Raw genomic sequence first — 14,143 nt, 5'->3', positions numbered from 1 at the left:
TGTCCTTGGCCTCAAGCCCTGGGATCGTATCTCTCCAGCTCTGAAATCTCTCCACTGGCTCCCAGTGGATGCAAGGATTACATTCAAAACCCTCTGCACTGTCTACAAGGCTTTCTGGGGCCTGGGTCCAAAATACCTTCAGCTATCCCTCCGCAAATACCTCCCCTCTCGAGCTCTTCACTCCTCTACCTCCAACTCCCTCAGGCTCAGTCGTTTTTCAAAGAAACGAGCTGGGGGTAGATCTCTGTCTTCAGCTAGGGCCTCCCTCTGGAACAGCCTCCCTGCCACTCTAAAGCTTGAGGAGAACCATCTCTGGTTCCGGAAGCACCTCAAGACCTTCCTCTTTTCTTCTGCCTTCGCTCCCCCTCTCCCCTGCTGATCTGTTCTCTCTTGGTACCGTGTACCTGGCCACCCTCTGTCCTTTGGGCCCAGGTACCTGCTCACCCTGCCACCCTCCTGCACTACCTCCGGGCCAACCCTTGCACTGGGGTCTGTATCTGGACCCATACAGCCCCCCCATTTTTCTTCCTGCACTTATCAGACCTACCCTGTCTGCTGCCTTGAACCTAGCACTTGCAAATTGCTGGCTGCATTACCACTGTTTGTTGCCTTTATTATTTATTTGTTATTTATCTGTTTCTCCTCTGCTTCGCACTTTCCAATTCTCCCCCCTTCCATGCACTTTTCCCCTCCCCCCTCTCCCATGCACTTGCGCGTTCTCAATGTCACTGGGCCTAGTAAGATCGCTTTTTTGTTCTCCCCTGTTCCCCTCCGTTGCCTTGTTGCGCTCTGAAACACTTGTGTACGAGCGCGATAGAAATAAAACATCAATCAATCAATGTCCCTTATCGTCCATCAGCCTGGAATTCCTCAGCCAAAGAATCACAGTCTTGACTTCAGGAACTCATGTTTTCCTTGTTGAGGGTGAGTTCTACATTTTCTAGTCGGGTGAGCACATTGTTCAACTGTTCTGGGTGGTCTGTCTCCAACGCTGGATAAACTAGAATATCAACACTAATATTCAGGACACCAAGGAGGCTTGCCAGTGCACTCATAATGAATGATAGGTTGGAATAATTCTGCGGCAGAAGAGAGTCCAAGGTTCAGTCTCTTGTGTTGTTAAAGGCCACAATGAGTTATGAATGTGATGATGTACTGAGATTTAGGGTAGAGTACAACTTGGTGGTAACCCGCCTGCAGGTCTAGCTTTGAGAACAGGAAAGCACCCTGTAGGTCAGTGGCCCTAATTAAAACACCGGCGCTAAATCATGGCGCTATTGCACCATGGTTGGTGCCGGTGTTGTAACGGGTCCGCCATGGTTCAATGGGGAATTACCACCCCATTCCAAGGTTGGCGGGGCGGTAATTCCCCATTGAACCATGGCCCTTGCCCATTCCCATTTTCGCCCCATAGGGCTCTATGGGAATGGGGAAGGCGCTAAGTACGGTACCGCAAATTGCGGTACCTTACTTAGCACCAAGGTCCCTTTGCGGGTCCCTACTTTAAAGGCTGGTGTAGACCAGCCATTAAGGTCGGGTCCCGCAAAGGGACCTCATAGTAAGGCGCTAAGTGTTTAACGGCGCCGCAACCTTTTACGGCGCCGTTAAAAACTTAGCGCCAGGGTCGTAATGAGGCCCAGTGACTACATTGTCTACCACTAGTACGAAATGGCATTCTCTCTTTATTGCCTTATGATGGAGGTGCATGTCAACACAGATTCTAACTGCTCCCGGTTCTTTTTATTTTGCAGTGATGGCAATGGGAGAAACCCACGAGGGGGGCCTTCAATTTTCTCAATTATGACTTCTGCCACTCGCTTGTCGAGCACTTTCTCTACTTTGTCTCTCAAGTGGAAAGGAACTCTCTGGTGTTTTAGCACAATTGATTGAATTGTCTCCTTGATATGAAGTCTTAGAAGATCCCCTTTTAAGCAGTCCATCCCATTGAACAGTTCGGCATGCGTCCATACAATGCTGAATACATCTTCTGTGTAGACGCCATATACAAAGTTCACTATGTGTACTGCTTTTGCTGCATTGCATCCTAATAGTGTGTCTTTGCTGATATCAGTGACATATAATCTTGCTCTGAGGGTGTGAGAATCATGCTTCACTGTAGTTACAAATGTTCCTTGTAATATGATTGGCTTGTATCCACCGAAAAAGTATATCCTGACATGTGTGGGCGAAAGAATGGAGTTTGCTTTCAATTGTTCGTTATGGTAGAATAGCATGACATTGACAGATATTCCTATGTTGATGAATATGGGGGTGTTTACACCTGATATTTTTACCAGGCAACAGGGTTGGTGGGGACGTCTTTTCTATCCAGCTCCTAGGACACAGGAGATGAACAATATGTCCTCCTCTGTTTCTACAGGTATTTGTGGTCGTGAATTGTTCTACTTGCATAATCTACGGTCTTTGCCTTGCTGCTACTCCACTTTTGTCTGAATTTTGTCACGGATAAAGGGGCCCTACACACCTTTGGGTAGTGATTTATCCATCTGCAACGGCCACAGGTGTGGCCTTTGGCAGACACAGGCCTGAGTGAGGGAGAATATTTCCACAGTATGTGCAACATCCATTGCTATCAAGAGGTTTATCAGGCCATTTTGTTCTTGATTAAAGTTTGGTGCATAGCTTGAATATAGCACGTGTCTTATTTTTTTTAACTTTATTTAAATTGGTTGCACATATGGAACGACAAGCGGGTTACAAAGAATATTTGAGTTTCATTTGTATATCCATACACCATTTGGATCAATCCACCCATCCATCCTGGTGGTTCCAACTCGCTGGGTGGTCTGGGGGAGTGACACCTTAGTTCCGAGCAAGTTCACAAAAACAACCTTGGCAGCTGGGGCTTGCATGTTTGGGCAGGACTGTCACGGTCATATTCCAGGATCGGGGCCCAAATGTCTGAACTGCCGTAGAAGGCCATCTTTGGCTGCTGTAACCTTCTACGCAACCAGGATATCCCAAGTCTTGATCCACCATAAAGGCAGCAGTGGGCCCTCAGGGGCCTTCAAAGTACAGGCGACCATGACCTTCAGAGACGAGGGCAAACCAGCCATCCTTCTCCTGCTAGACCTAGCGACTCCATTCGACCTTCTAGACCACCCCACTCTGTGTCACCACTTCATCACCTCAGCCAATTTCTCCCCCGATTCCACATCTTGGATAGCCTCCTTCTTTGAAGACAGAACCGTGAGAGCCTTCTCAGACACTCCCCCAAGGTTCCTGCGTCTCCCCTTCCCTCTGAAACATAATCACAAAACCTCTTTTTGACATCTTGGATGAAATCAGCATATCCTACACCAACTATGCCGATGACACCCATATCCTCCTCCCCTTGTCAGGCTGCTCTGAAAAAGACACACACTTGCTTAACAAAATCTATTCCACAATATGATTGTGGATGGCAGCTAACTACCTATGTCTAAATGATGACAAGACTGAGAACCTACTGGCAGGCCCACCTGCAATGTTGCAGAAACTGGGTCCCCAACACACCGCCTTCACCATAGACGGGCACCAGATCCCAGTATCAGCTGCAGTAAAAACACTGGGGGTCTACATAGACACTGCGCTCTCCCTCACCAAACAAGTTAATGCAATTGCCTCCTCATCAGCTTACACAGCCAAACGTATCAATGCTGCAAGATTCTTAACCCCACAGAGCTGCTTAACCATCGCCAGAGCAACAACAGGAGCAAAACTGGACTATTGTAATGCTCTCTTTGCAGGAACTTCAAAAAAGAACATTAATAAACTCCAAATAATAATCCAAAACAACGCCCTTCAAGTGGCCCTAAACATCCCAAGGAGAGACCGCATATCAGCCGCCGGATGAAATGTGCATTGGCTCCCCCTTAAAGAAAGGATCATTTTCAAAATGCTATCGATGTCTCACAAATGTTTGAGCAACTCAGCACTGCAATACCTAGCCCAGAAAATTGAGAGATCCAAATCCAATAGACTGGTAAACTCTACCTATGCCCACCGCCTCACCCTACCTCAAACCAAAAGAGCGAAAAGAGGAGGGGCGAGCTTCCCAACGATAGCAGTCAACCACTGAAACTCTCTCACCACTGAACGAAGAGCTGAGAGCTCCTACTGGACATTGCACAAAACTCAAAAAACATGAATTTTCACCTAACTGATAAGCACACACACACAGGGCCCCAAGGAACTTGAAAATGTCTGCCATCCATTGTGCAACCCGAGAAAAGAGTGATCCAAACCAGCTGTCATCAGCATTGTCTTCTACTTCGTCTATCATCTGGACATGTAGCTTCACTAGCATCTCTATGGCCTCTGTCAAGGTCCCATTCTCGTCATCGTGAGAAGGTATGAATGTGCAAGATGATTCTCTGATTTTTGCACAAACACCTCCATCCATAGCTGTGATGATGTCCAAGACGTACCTATTCTGAAGAGTCATCAGTCTTATGGCTCTCATCTCCTCTCTGATAGCATTGAATCCCTTTATGGTTGTGTTGATTGTTTGCAACAATTCCCATCTGGAAATCTGCAGCCATTTGGTATTTGCTCCAACCTGGATTCTTGGATTGAAGATTAATGTAAATACTGATAAAGTCTGGCTGAACAGTCTGTGCTCATACGGGATGGAGTCAAAGGCTTCTTCTGACTTGGCAGAGAAATAGTTCTCCCTCTTCATTCAACTTATCAGCTGTCATGATGCCTACCCCCGGGCATCCGGATGGAGTCCATCAGCCCCGGGAGCAGGCATCCAGATACTTGTTAAAACCCCAGCAGCCTGTATGGGTTCAGTCCTGGAGCTTTAGGCACCAGGCTCATCTTAGAAATCAATCCTGGCGCCATAGGCGCCAGGCTCATAGACATTACTTACCTCATGCAGACCATGCTGCAAATGAATCCAAGCCAACATGAGGCCTGGATGGGACTATTTTGTTACAGGGACTATTTTTTACTCGGGTGTGGTTCTGGGGAACTTCTTACCTGGAACTACTTTAGAGGCTATTTAAACCACGCCCGAACAGCAGCACACGCTTTGTGTTATTCTGCATCCTGCAGCGTAACGCTCACCGTGCCTGCAAGTCAGCATCCAGTCTTCTGCCACGCCCGCCTCGAATCCGGAGCTCCTAGAAAAAGGGGAAAAAAGGAGAAAAGGTTAGATCACGGACATTATTTTAATTCCTTACCTGATTCCAGATCCAGCACGTCTCCGAGCCTGGAAAGGACATTATTCCAGCATGCGTCGCACCGCCAGCAGCAGCGCCGCGTCATACTCACCAGTCCACAGCATCTTTCGACTCGGCGCTGCCTCCATCATTTTCATCGTCGAACTCCAGCACCTGGGGGAAAACAAAAGAAACAACAAGGTGAGCCAAGAGAGCCGACAAATACAATCTCTTACCACCATAGGCTTACCTGATTTACCACCGGAGGCATTACCCTTTAATACGCCTCATCTTCATATGCCGCACCTATAAAGGGAGAGAAAACAACAAGTTAAACTCATGCAACTTTTACCGGACAGTGTTGGGTAATACAGACTCTTACCTGAACGCCATCAGCTGCCTCCAGGCAATATTCTTTTGAACCAGCTGAAATTCAACAAGGGAATGGAACAAGAGTGAACATCGGACATATTGAACTCTTTGAACTTTATAAACCCCGGAGTCAATATTCCTCCGGGACTCCTCCAGTACCTTCAAACCAGTGAAGTAACTGGTATCTACGCGCCCCTGCATGCCATGCAGGATGGAGAGCTCATCATTTAAAAACATAAGGTGAGGTTACTAAAAGGGGATATCGGAGGTGACAAGTGGGGAGAACGAGAACAGTGGGAGGGGGCCATCACTAAAATCCACGGGTGGCTAAATCCCACTTGCAGGAGAATACTTCTACGGATCAAGCAGACGAGATTAGGCGGGCCAGTCCAGACAGTCATCTCGGCACTACGCATCATGTTGGTGGAGACCGCAGATGTCCGGGTCCGTTCGACGCCCCTGTGGGAACCAGGTGAGCGTAACATCAGCTCCACAGATCTCTTCTTCCTCAGGTGAGCATCTGCTTTCGTGAAACTGTCAATGTTCAAATCACTTTTAGGAATCACCAACGCTGGAACCTGAACATTTACCAGTGAGCATCGTCCTCCCCAATCCTTGGTTAGTCTCATATAAACTCTGAATCCACAAGCCCAATAGTGATCCATGATCACTGCTGTTCCAAGTTTCATTCCTGGTACATCAAAGATTCTAGCACAGTTCTGATTCTCCAACTTTCCACGTTCCATTGTTTCTGAAGCACAGCTTTCCACTCTCAAAAGGCACTATCTGCAAGGGTCCTCCTCTATCTTCGACCCAGGTCAGTAGTTTAGCAAGTCTTGGCTATAATGCCTTGGATCCATTTTGCACAATGTCAATTACTGGCTGGTAACAACCAATGATCACCCAGGCTCTGCAGGTAAACACTCCTTCTTCCCAGCCATTCCCAGCCATCCCCAGATCTGCATTTGACCTCGGTTATTCCATCAATTAATTTCCTCTGCAGATTTTCCTGGACTCTCCAGTCTTTTATTTACTTCTCGTCTGATTTCAGCCCCTTTCACTCCAGGCTTTTTGTATCTGATCACAAGATTCTTTGTATTCTTCCCATTTCTTGTCTTTGTGTCTTGGATATACTCATCTTCATTTGGATCTGTCCATTCAGTCGCCCTTTTGAGATAGGCATCTCGGCCCATGAACTGACCTCTTGTACGGCAGAGTACTATGTGTGAAAAACAATGTGCTGTCTGGACATCTATTTCAATAGCTATGAAGATCTTAGATTTCCCCATGCTATAAGGCAGGAGTGCACATACAAAGCATTCCTCTTTTGAGGTCCTTCTTCCCACTTCATTCATATGCTGATACCATATGTTATTGCCCAAGTGTGCAGTGCTATCCAGATAACCATTCAGCTCATGATCATCCTCCGTAGCGCTTCTCTTAGATCTCATGCTTTTCTTATGAGCCTCTATAACCATCTCATGGAGTATGTCAGCATAGTTTCTTCTCACTGGACCTATCATAGGAACATTTGTCAGTGGAATGGGTGCCTTAAATGTGCTACCTGTGTAGGAAAAATTTCCAGAAGTTTCATCCTATCAACATAATATTTAGGCATAAAAATATCTCGCATAATCTCCATTCGTGATCTCCCTTTAAAGGGTACCCCAGGTTTATTCATCACAGGACCAGGTGCCCTTGTGTGTATCTCTAGAGTAGGAACAAACACATAAGATCTTGGTTGCCTAGTAGTTGCCACCTCTGTACCCTCCTCTTGTACAGGAGGATACACAGAAGTCTTCACTCCACTGCTTCTATACAATAAGCAGTGCGTACTTTAAATCAGAGCAGTATCACTATTAACAAAATGCCAAAGTAATTTACACACAGATAGGACCAATTGCAGCAATAAAATGTTGTACATCGTGGACATCTCTCGTGATCTCTCATGACAAAGCTGCAATTGATGCCGCCTATTTTACTTTTAAGGAAGGAAAAACAAATCTTTAATTGGGCAACATCATGCACTACTTCTGGAAGCTGCTGTCTTGAGTCCACAAGTTCCCCTCGATCAGCTGCAGCTGGCTATACGATGATGAACACAAATTCCCAGTGGATACCAGGAATTGGCCTCTGAGCAGATGACATGAATATTCTCCGTCACCATGAAGCAAAGTTCTTCAACCAGTAGTCTTTATGGATCTTCTCCCTCGAAAGTCTCATTCAGTTCTCAGTGTTCACTAAGAGTACCCATTCACTTGTATTATGATGTCTCTCAGTATCTCATTGAGCGCTGCATTGTTTCTTGGATCTCTCAGGAAGGTACTGACATCAGTTTGTCTCCCCATAAGATGCAGACATTTCTCAATCAAATAGTAGAGCACCAAACTGACATTATTAGGCTCTTGCAAGACAGATGAATGCTAGTAGTTTTCCCCACCAGTGCAGAGTATGCGCGCAAAATGAACAAGAAAACTGCAAGAACGATCCGTGAAACGTTGTCATTGGGCACCACCATAGGCCCTTCCAAACAGGAGTTCAGTGTGAAAGGAATCAGGGAACTGCTCCCTCTTCCAGTCCTCGAAAAGGAACTCCAAATCTGGCATACCATTATTTGTTCAATCAAGGCTTAAGCATGCCTCAGTCCAATGTCAACAAATTCCTGTGGCTTAAGAACAAATAACTTCCCTTAACTCCTTTTTAGTGACTGCAAAGAGTGCCCTGAAACAAGCCACAGTCCAATGAACTCTTTATCTTTGTTCAACAGTTTCTGTGTCATCCTTCCTCGTCATAGACCTAGTCTGCATGTGCTCTGGTTCTTTCCTGATGCTTACTTCTGGTGGGGGTGAAGCGGGTTCTGCCGCATAGATCTTCACGTCACCAAAAAATAGCCAAGAGCATCTGCCTTGTACCTTGATTGCATACGCGGTGTGACGTTCTCCACTATGAAGGGGCCGTTAAAAGGTGGTTTGTGCCACCTTCTAGTGAAGTTGCGATTAGGACCGCATCTCTGGGAAAAGGTTTGGGAAGACATAACTCTTTAACTCTGTTTGCTGTAACATCTCCTTCTGTGTTCCGAGTTGCCCCACAGCCCTTCCGCTTGCGCTGATATGAAATGACAGAGATACGTGAGGTCATGCAAGTAAGATAAACATGTAACTCCTTTCCTAACAATTATGTTGTTGGCTGGGCATCACTTCTAGTTCTAGACGGAGGTGTGAGAGGTGTCCTCATTCACCTCCCTGTCACTATCTTGTGTATAGTAAGATGGTGGTCTAAACCTGGCTGATTTCTCAACGCATAGAATGCCAGTGATAGACAATGCAAACATCCTTTCTTAAGGGTCAATTTCAATTTGGCTACTCTCTCTTTAAGCAAGCCGTTGAGTCTTTCACAGACACCATCTCTTGCTGGTGATACACTGATGAAAACTTGTGCTTTATACTAAGCAACAAGATTATTTGCTCAAAGACCTCTTTTACAAATATGAGGGCCATTATCTGATCTCAATACCTCACATATTCCCCATCCAGGAAACACTTCTCGTACAAAACATTTGGCTGCACAGGTGGCATCTGGATATGTACATGGTCCAGCTTCAATCCACCTCGAAAAAGGACATACTATCAAATATCTATATCCATTACATATTTGCAGCATGTCGACATAGATGATATGTAAATACTGAAAGGGACCATTAGGTCTGGGAATAACTCCTCTAATTGTGCGCAATGTGTGCCCAGCAGTAAACATTTGATATACAATACAATTTACTACATAAAGTGCAATCATGTTCTACTATATTCGGAACAACCATTCCTCTGCAATTGTTGCAGCGAGGCTCTCTATAGTGATGTGCGCAGGGTAGTGCAGCTGGTCCAACACCACCCTTAATAAGGCTACAGGCATCACAGATTTACCATTGCTGTCTTGTCGCCACAATGCTTCAGAGGGGTTTAAAGAACACCCTCTCTGCGTCGACAAGTCTTTCTCATCTTGAGGTGCGTCCCCTTGGACCTCTATCAACTGAGTTTTTTAGACAAATTATTATAACACTCAATCGCCCTTATCATCACCACCATGCTTTCATTCACATCAGGCGTATCAAATTACATAATACTTCTGAACATGCAATTCGCTTCCTCATCTGCTTTTTTGATTTCTATGTGAGATAAAGTCTGCCCTTTTAGTGTGTGCTGCTCACTTAACTACTGCAATGGCTACTGGGAGTTGTAGTGCTCTAATAAGCCTGTCCAATAACGCTGCGTGTTGCACTGGAGTGCCATTCGCTCAGAGGTAGCCCCTCCTTTTCCAACGTGCTAGCCCTGCGTGCACTGTTGACGTCACATAGACGGAGTCACTGTACACTGTTACTGCCTAGTCTGCGTGTCTCTCAAGTGCGATAATCAGCACCACTAATTCTGCAGCTTGTGCCGAAAAGTGAAACGGTAGTCGTACACTTATCAGTACTTCAAACTCTCCATTGGCCATGTGCTTCACCACAGAGGCACCTGTCCATCATTTTGATCGATCCTTGAAGAACCGTCACTAAAGAGAATTTCCCCAGCTGGCCAATGCATTTTACTTCACTCTCAGGATCTCATCATAGACTTCCTCATAGTTCAAGCAATTGTGTGCGTGTTTGTCCTCTGCCAGTGGTTCTGCTACAAACATGGCAGGATTCACTATACTGCATCTGACTATTTTAATCGCCGGATTCGATATGACTACCACATAGGCAGACGCCCTTTGAAAAGTCAACGTGCCTTTAGGTTTCTCCGAAATGGCAAATAATGCATGCTCAACAAATAACGTCATGGAAAATCCCATCACTATGCTAGCAGCCTTCTCAATGGCAAACACGGCGGCAGCCAAAGACTGTTCTGAAAGGAAAATGACCGCCTCATTACTGGGTCTAGAACCCCACTGTAATATGCACAAAGCTTGTACACCAACATGGTTCTTTGAGTGGGTACAGCTATCATAATAGTGCCATTTGTGTTGCAAAAAATAAGAAGAATTCCTCAGCGTAATTGGGTATCCCTAAAACACGGTGCGGTGCAAACCGCCTTTTTTAACTGCAAATGCCATAATGAATTTTACTCTTGTTTAAATAATGCATTCCTGATGTTTGAACACACTATGCCTTCATCAGTGAACAAAGTTGTCATGTTCAACTTGGTCATTACCTCTCAACCTAATATATTGACAGGTGTCTGCCTCAAATACAATAATAGCTCAGACATGTCACACTCTCCTATAGAGACTGGCAATGCGTCAATAAAAGAAATTCTGCTTGTATCTCCTGTGAACCCTTGAGTACTCATAGTATTTCCAAACATTGAACATTTCTCCTCTGATATAAATGAACATGTTGCACCCATGCCTCCTAAAAAATGAAAAAAGATTTGCCTCCTACATAATGTCAACCCTCGGTTCCTCTTGAGGATTAGGCCTTATAGATATTCTTGAACACATCAAGTCTCCCAGTGAGCTGTCCTACATTCTCATCCCAGTACCTGTGAAAGGATTCCCTCCATCAATAGTGAAACCCTCTATTCTAGGAGTCATTAACTGTCCCATGTTTGTGTTCTGTTGTATCTGCATAGGTAACTGCTGTGACGGGCCTTGTGGCAGATTCATCGTTGCTTGCTTTGTTTGAAAGCCTTGCTGTATTCTCTGCGCTTGTGTCTGCAGCACTGTTTGATTTTGAACAAACCCCTCTCCATTCTGCTGTGAATATGCAGGTGGATTTATAGTCCCCCTTCTTGAGAACTGGCCATTCTGCACAAATCCTTGACTTCTACATGTGTGAGAAAAATGCCGTCATATGACATGTACAGCATATAGGCGGAGGTCTTCTAATTTGCCCCTTCTGCATGCCATGATTATCGTTCTGCATGTTCTGAAATCCACTTTGATTGTTCTTGAAGTTTCCCTGATTATTTTGAAAGCCTCCCTGATTATTCTGAAAGCCCCTACCTTGAAAGCCTCCCCATCCCTCTGGTGCAAATCCACTATTATTTTGGTTGAACTGCCTTTGGTTGTTCACCTGCGGCATGTTCGTGGCTTGCTGTGAACCCGACCTGTCTCCACTAGTCAACATCGCCCCTTCAATAGCATACTTGGATCGTTTTTTCTGCACTAACTTTGCCTCTTCACCTTTCCTAACATCGTCTTTCTTTCGATTCTTCTCTTGCAAAAGCCTGCAATAATGCGCAATGGTCAGCTGTGTTTCTGACCATGGCTTCGCTTCTATGCACACCAATTTCTTGAGCTCTTTCTGTACCATGTCGGGCAGCCCTTGGCACAATATATGATAAAATACAGGTATAGATTTTCCCCAAGATTCCTGTGTCTCCATGGTCCACTGCTCTTGGAAATTTTGAATGTAAACAAGCGGATCCTCTCCTTCCTGCATCATTGTTGCCATTATAGCTCCCATGTCTGATATGTCTGGATAAGCGCTTTCCAGACCGCCGCCCTACAGTTAAATAGTGCTCCATCATGAGTGGTGTTCAGCATGGTAACACCAGAATACCCTGCTCTTGACCAAACGTCATCAGCCCTCTACCCAAGGATAGAAATCAGGAGACCTTTAATGTCCGCTATAGCTAGCGTGTTTCCTCCTGTCATTTTCTCTAGCTTATGTATCCATTTCCCAGTACCAGTAGTTACACTCAGGGGTTTGCATCTTAAATTATCCATGCCCATCTGTGGCCAAGGTATCTACTGTGGCCTTGCCCCTCCTTTCTCTAACAAAGGAAATTGTGAAACCCCAAACTCGCATTTGTCATCCATTGTCTGTCTATCCATAACAGGGACAATGGTTCTGCTCCGCCTTCTACCTGGCAGCGACCTTAACCTGCTCACATAAGGTGGTGAGTCCCCCCTCTGACCATGGGATCGCTTTTTAGGTCAATTTAGCTGTTTCAATGATTCTGACGCCTGAGATTTGGGTAGGTCTAAATCCGACCATCTTACTTCCTTATTCATTGAAAAACACCCTTCAGGGCCACATGAATTACCTTCCTTTCCCTACGGAAGGTGCTCGTCTGACATATCCTGTCTCCAAATCATGTGGCTTTTCTCCTCTTTGTCTCTATTCAGAGTCAGTCTATCTAAAGACAGCTAATTTGGCTCAAAACTACATGCTGCTCCCTCAATGTCATACAGCTGCGTACACTCAAGTCGGTCATTTTTGCCCTTCCCTTGCTGCACTTTCTTAGTTCTCATATCACGATAGACTTTATCGAGAGCATCCCCAATGCTTCTTGAGTCAAACTCATCCTCCAGATTTGCTCTAGACGGACCTGCTATTGGCTCATGTGCTGGGAAGAACTCTTCTATGTCTTCCCATGACACTACTGGATTAGGATCTATTACTTCCTTTTCCATACAATCAATATTGCGTGCTCTCTGTCTTCTCTTTTATTCTAACTCATCATCAGGTTCTCTTCGCTTTCTTGCTTCCTCTGTTACCTTCCTCTGTTACCTTTTTTCCTCTTTTCTCTTCATATCCCTTCTCTCATGTGCCCTTCGTATTTCCTCATCTCTACGTTTTTGCCTTATTTTATCCTTTCAATTCTGTTCTTCTTCCACCATTCTTTTCCTTTCTACTTTTTCTCGTTCTTTGATTACCCTTTGTCTGTTGTCATACTTTCTCTGCTCCTTTGCTCTTTCCTGCTTTCTCAGTTGCTCCTCTTGATACACCTGTTCCCGTCTTTGTCTATCCATACTTTTCGTCCTATCGTCTTCCAATCTTTCTTCTCTTTCTATATTCTTTTTGTCTTGCTCAACTCAATCTTCCTTTTGCCTAACGTGTTTGATGCTCTTACCATGAAGTTTGAGCAAAATCTGACCACCCATCCATTTTTTTCTGTATGAGCGCTAACTCATCAGTTTTCTCTTTTTCTCCTTTCCATCTTTTTATTTCTCATCCTATATCTAAGGATGTACTTGGTTGTTCACTTTTCTCCTTATCACATCTCTCCTTGGCCCTTGTAACCTTAGAGATTGCATCTCTCTCAATATTTTTATCTGGGACCTCGTTGCTGCTTTTCGCAGGCGACTCATATGCCGGGTTACTATACCCCGCTGCTGCCTTGTGCTCTCTTAATGGGTACAGCCAGTCATCTTTCTTGCTATCACCGTCTGCTGCAGGTGCGGTGGGTGGAGCAGAAGGCTCCCCGTCCCCTTCTTTGCATACATTAATTATCCAGTGTACAGTAGGAGGCTCTTCTCTTTCCTCCTAGTACATTTTCCAGAGTTCTAAGCTCGCTAATCGTTTTTTTTCTTTTTTCCTGTATATGCAGCATGAAATATGTCGTCATATGCTGCAAAACTGTGATCCCCCTTGCGGCCATGGCATGAACATTTTGTCTGCGGTAACCCTTAACCCACTCTGCACTGTACTGTCTAAGCTTGGGTGCGTGCTTTGGTAACTGCTTACAGAGGTGTATAAGCGGAGTTATATCCTCCATTTTGGCACATCACTCTTGAGTGTCACTACTCACCTTTACACTTTGCAAAATTCAAAAGTATGTTTCAGAAAAAGAACACAACATGAGGGTGCACCAGTCGACACAGGCTCCAAACCCTCT

This window comes from Ambystoma mexicanum, chromosome 4p (assembly GCF_040938575.1).
Source record: "Ambystoma mexicanum isolate Mex_15411 chromosome 4p, UKY_AmexF1_1, whole genome shotgun sequence".
Taxonomy (NCBI): domain Eukaryota; kingdom Metazoa; phylum Chordata; class Amphibia; order Caudata; family Ambystomatidae; genus Ambystoma; species Ambystoma mexicanum.
Note: the sequence above shows the minus strand (reverse complement) of the source record.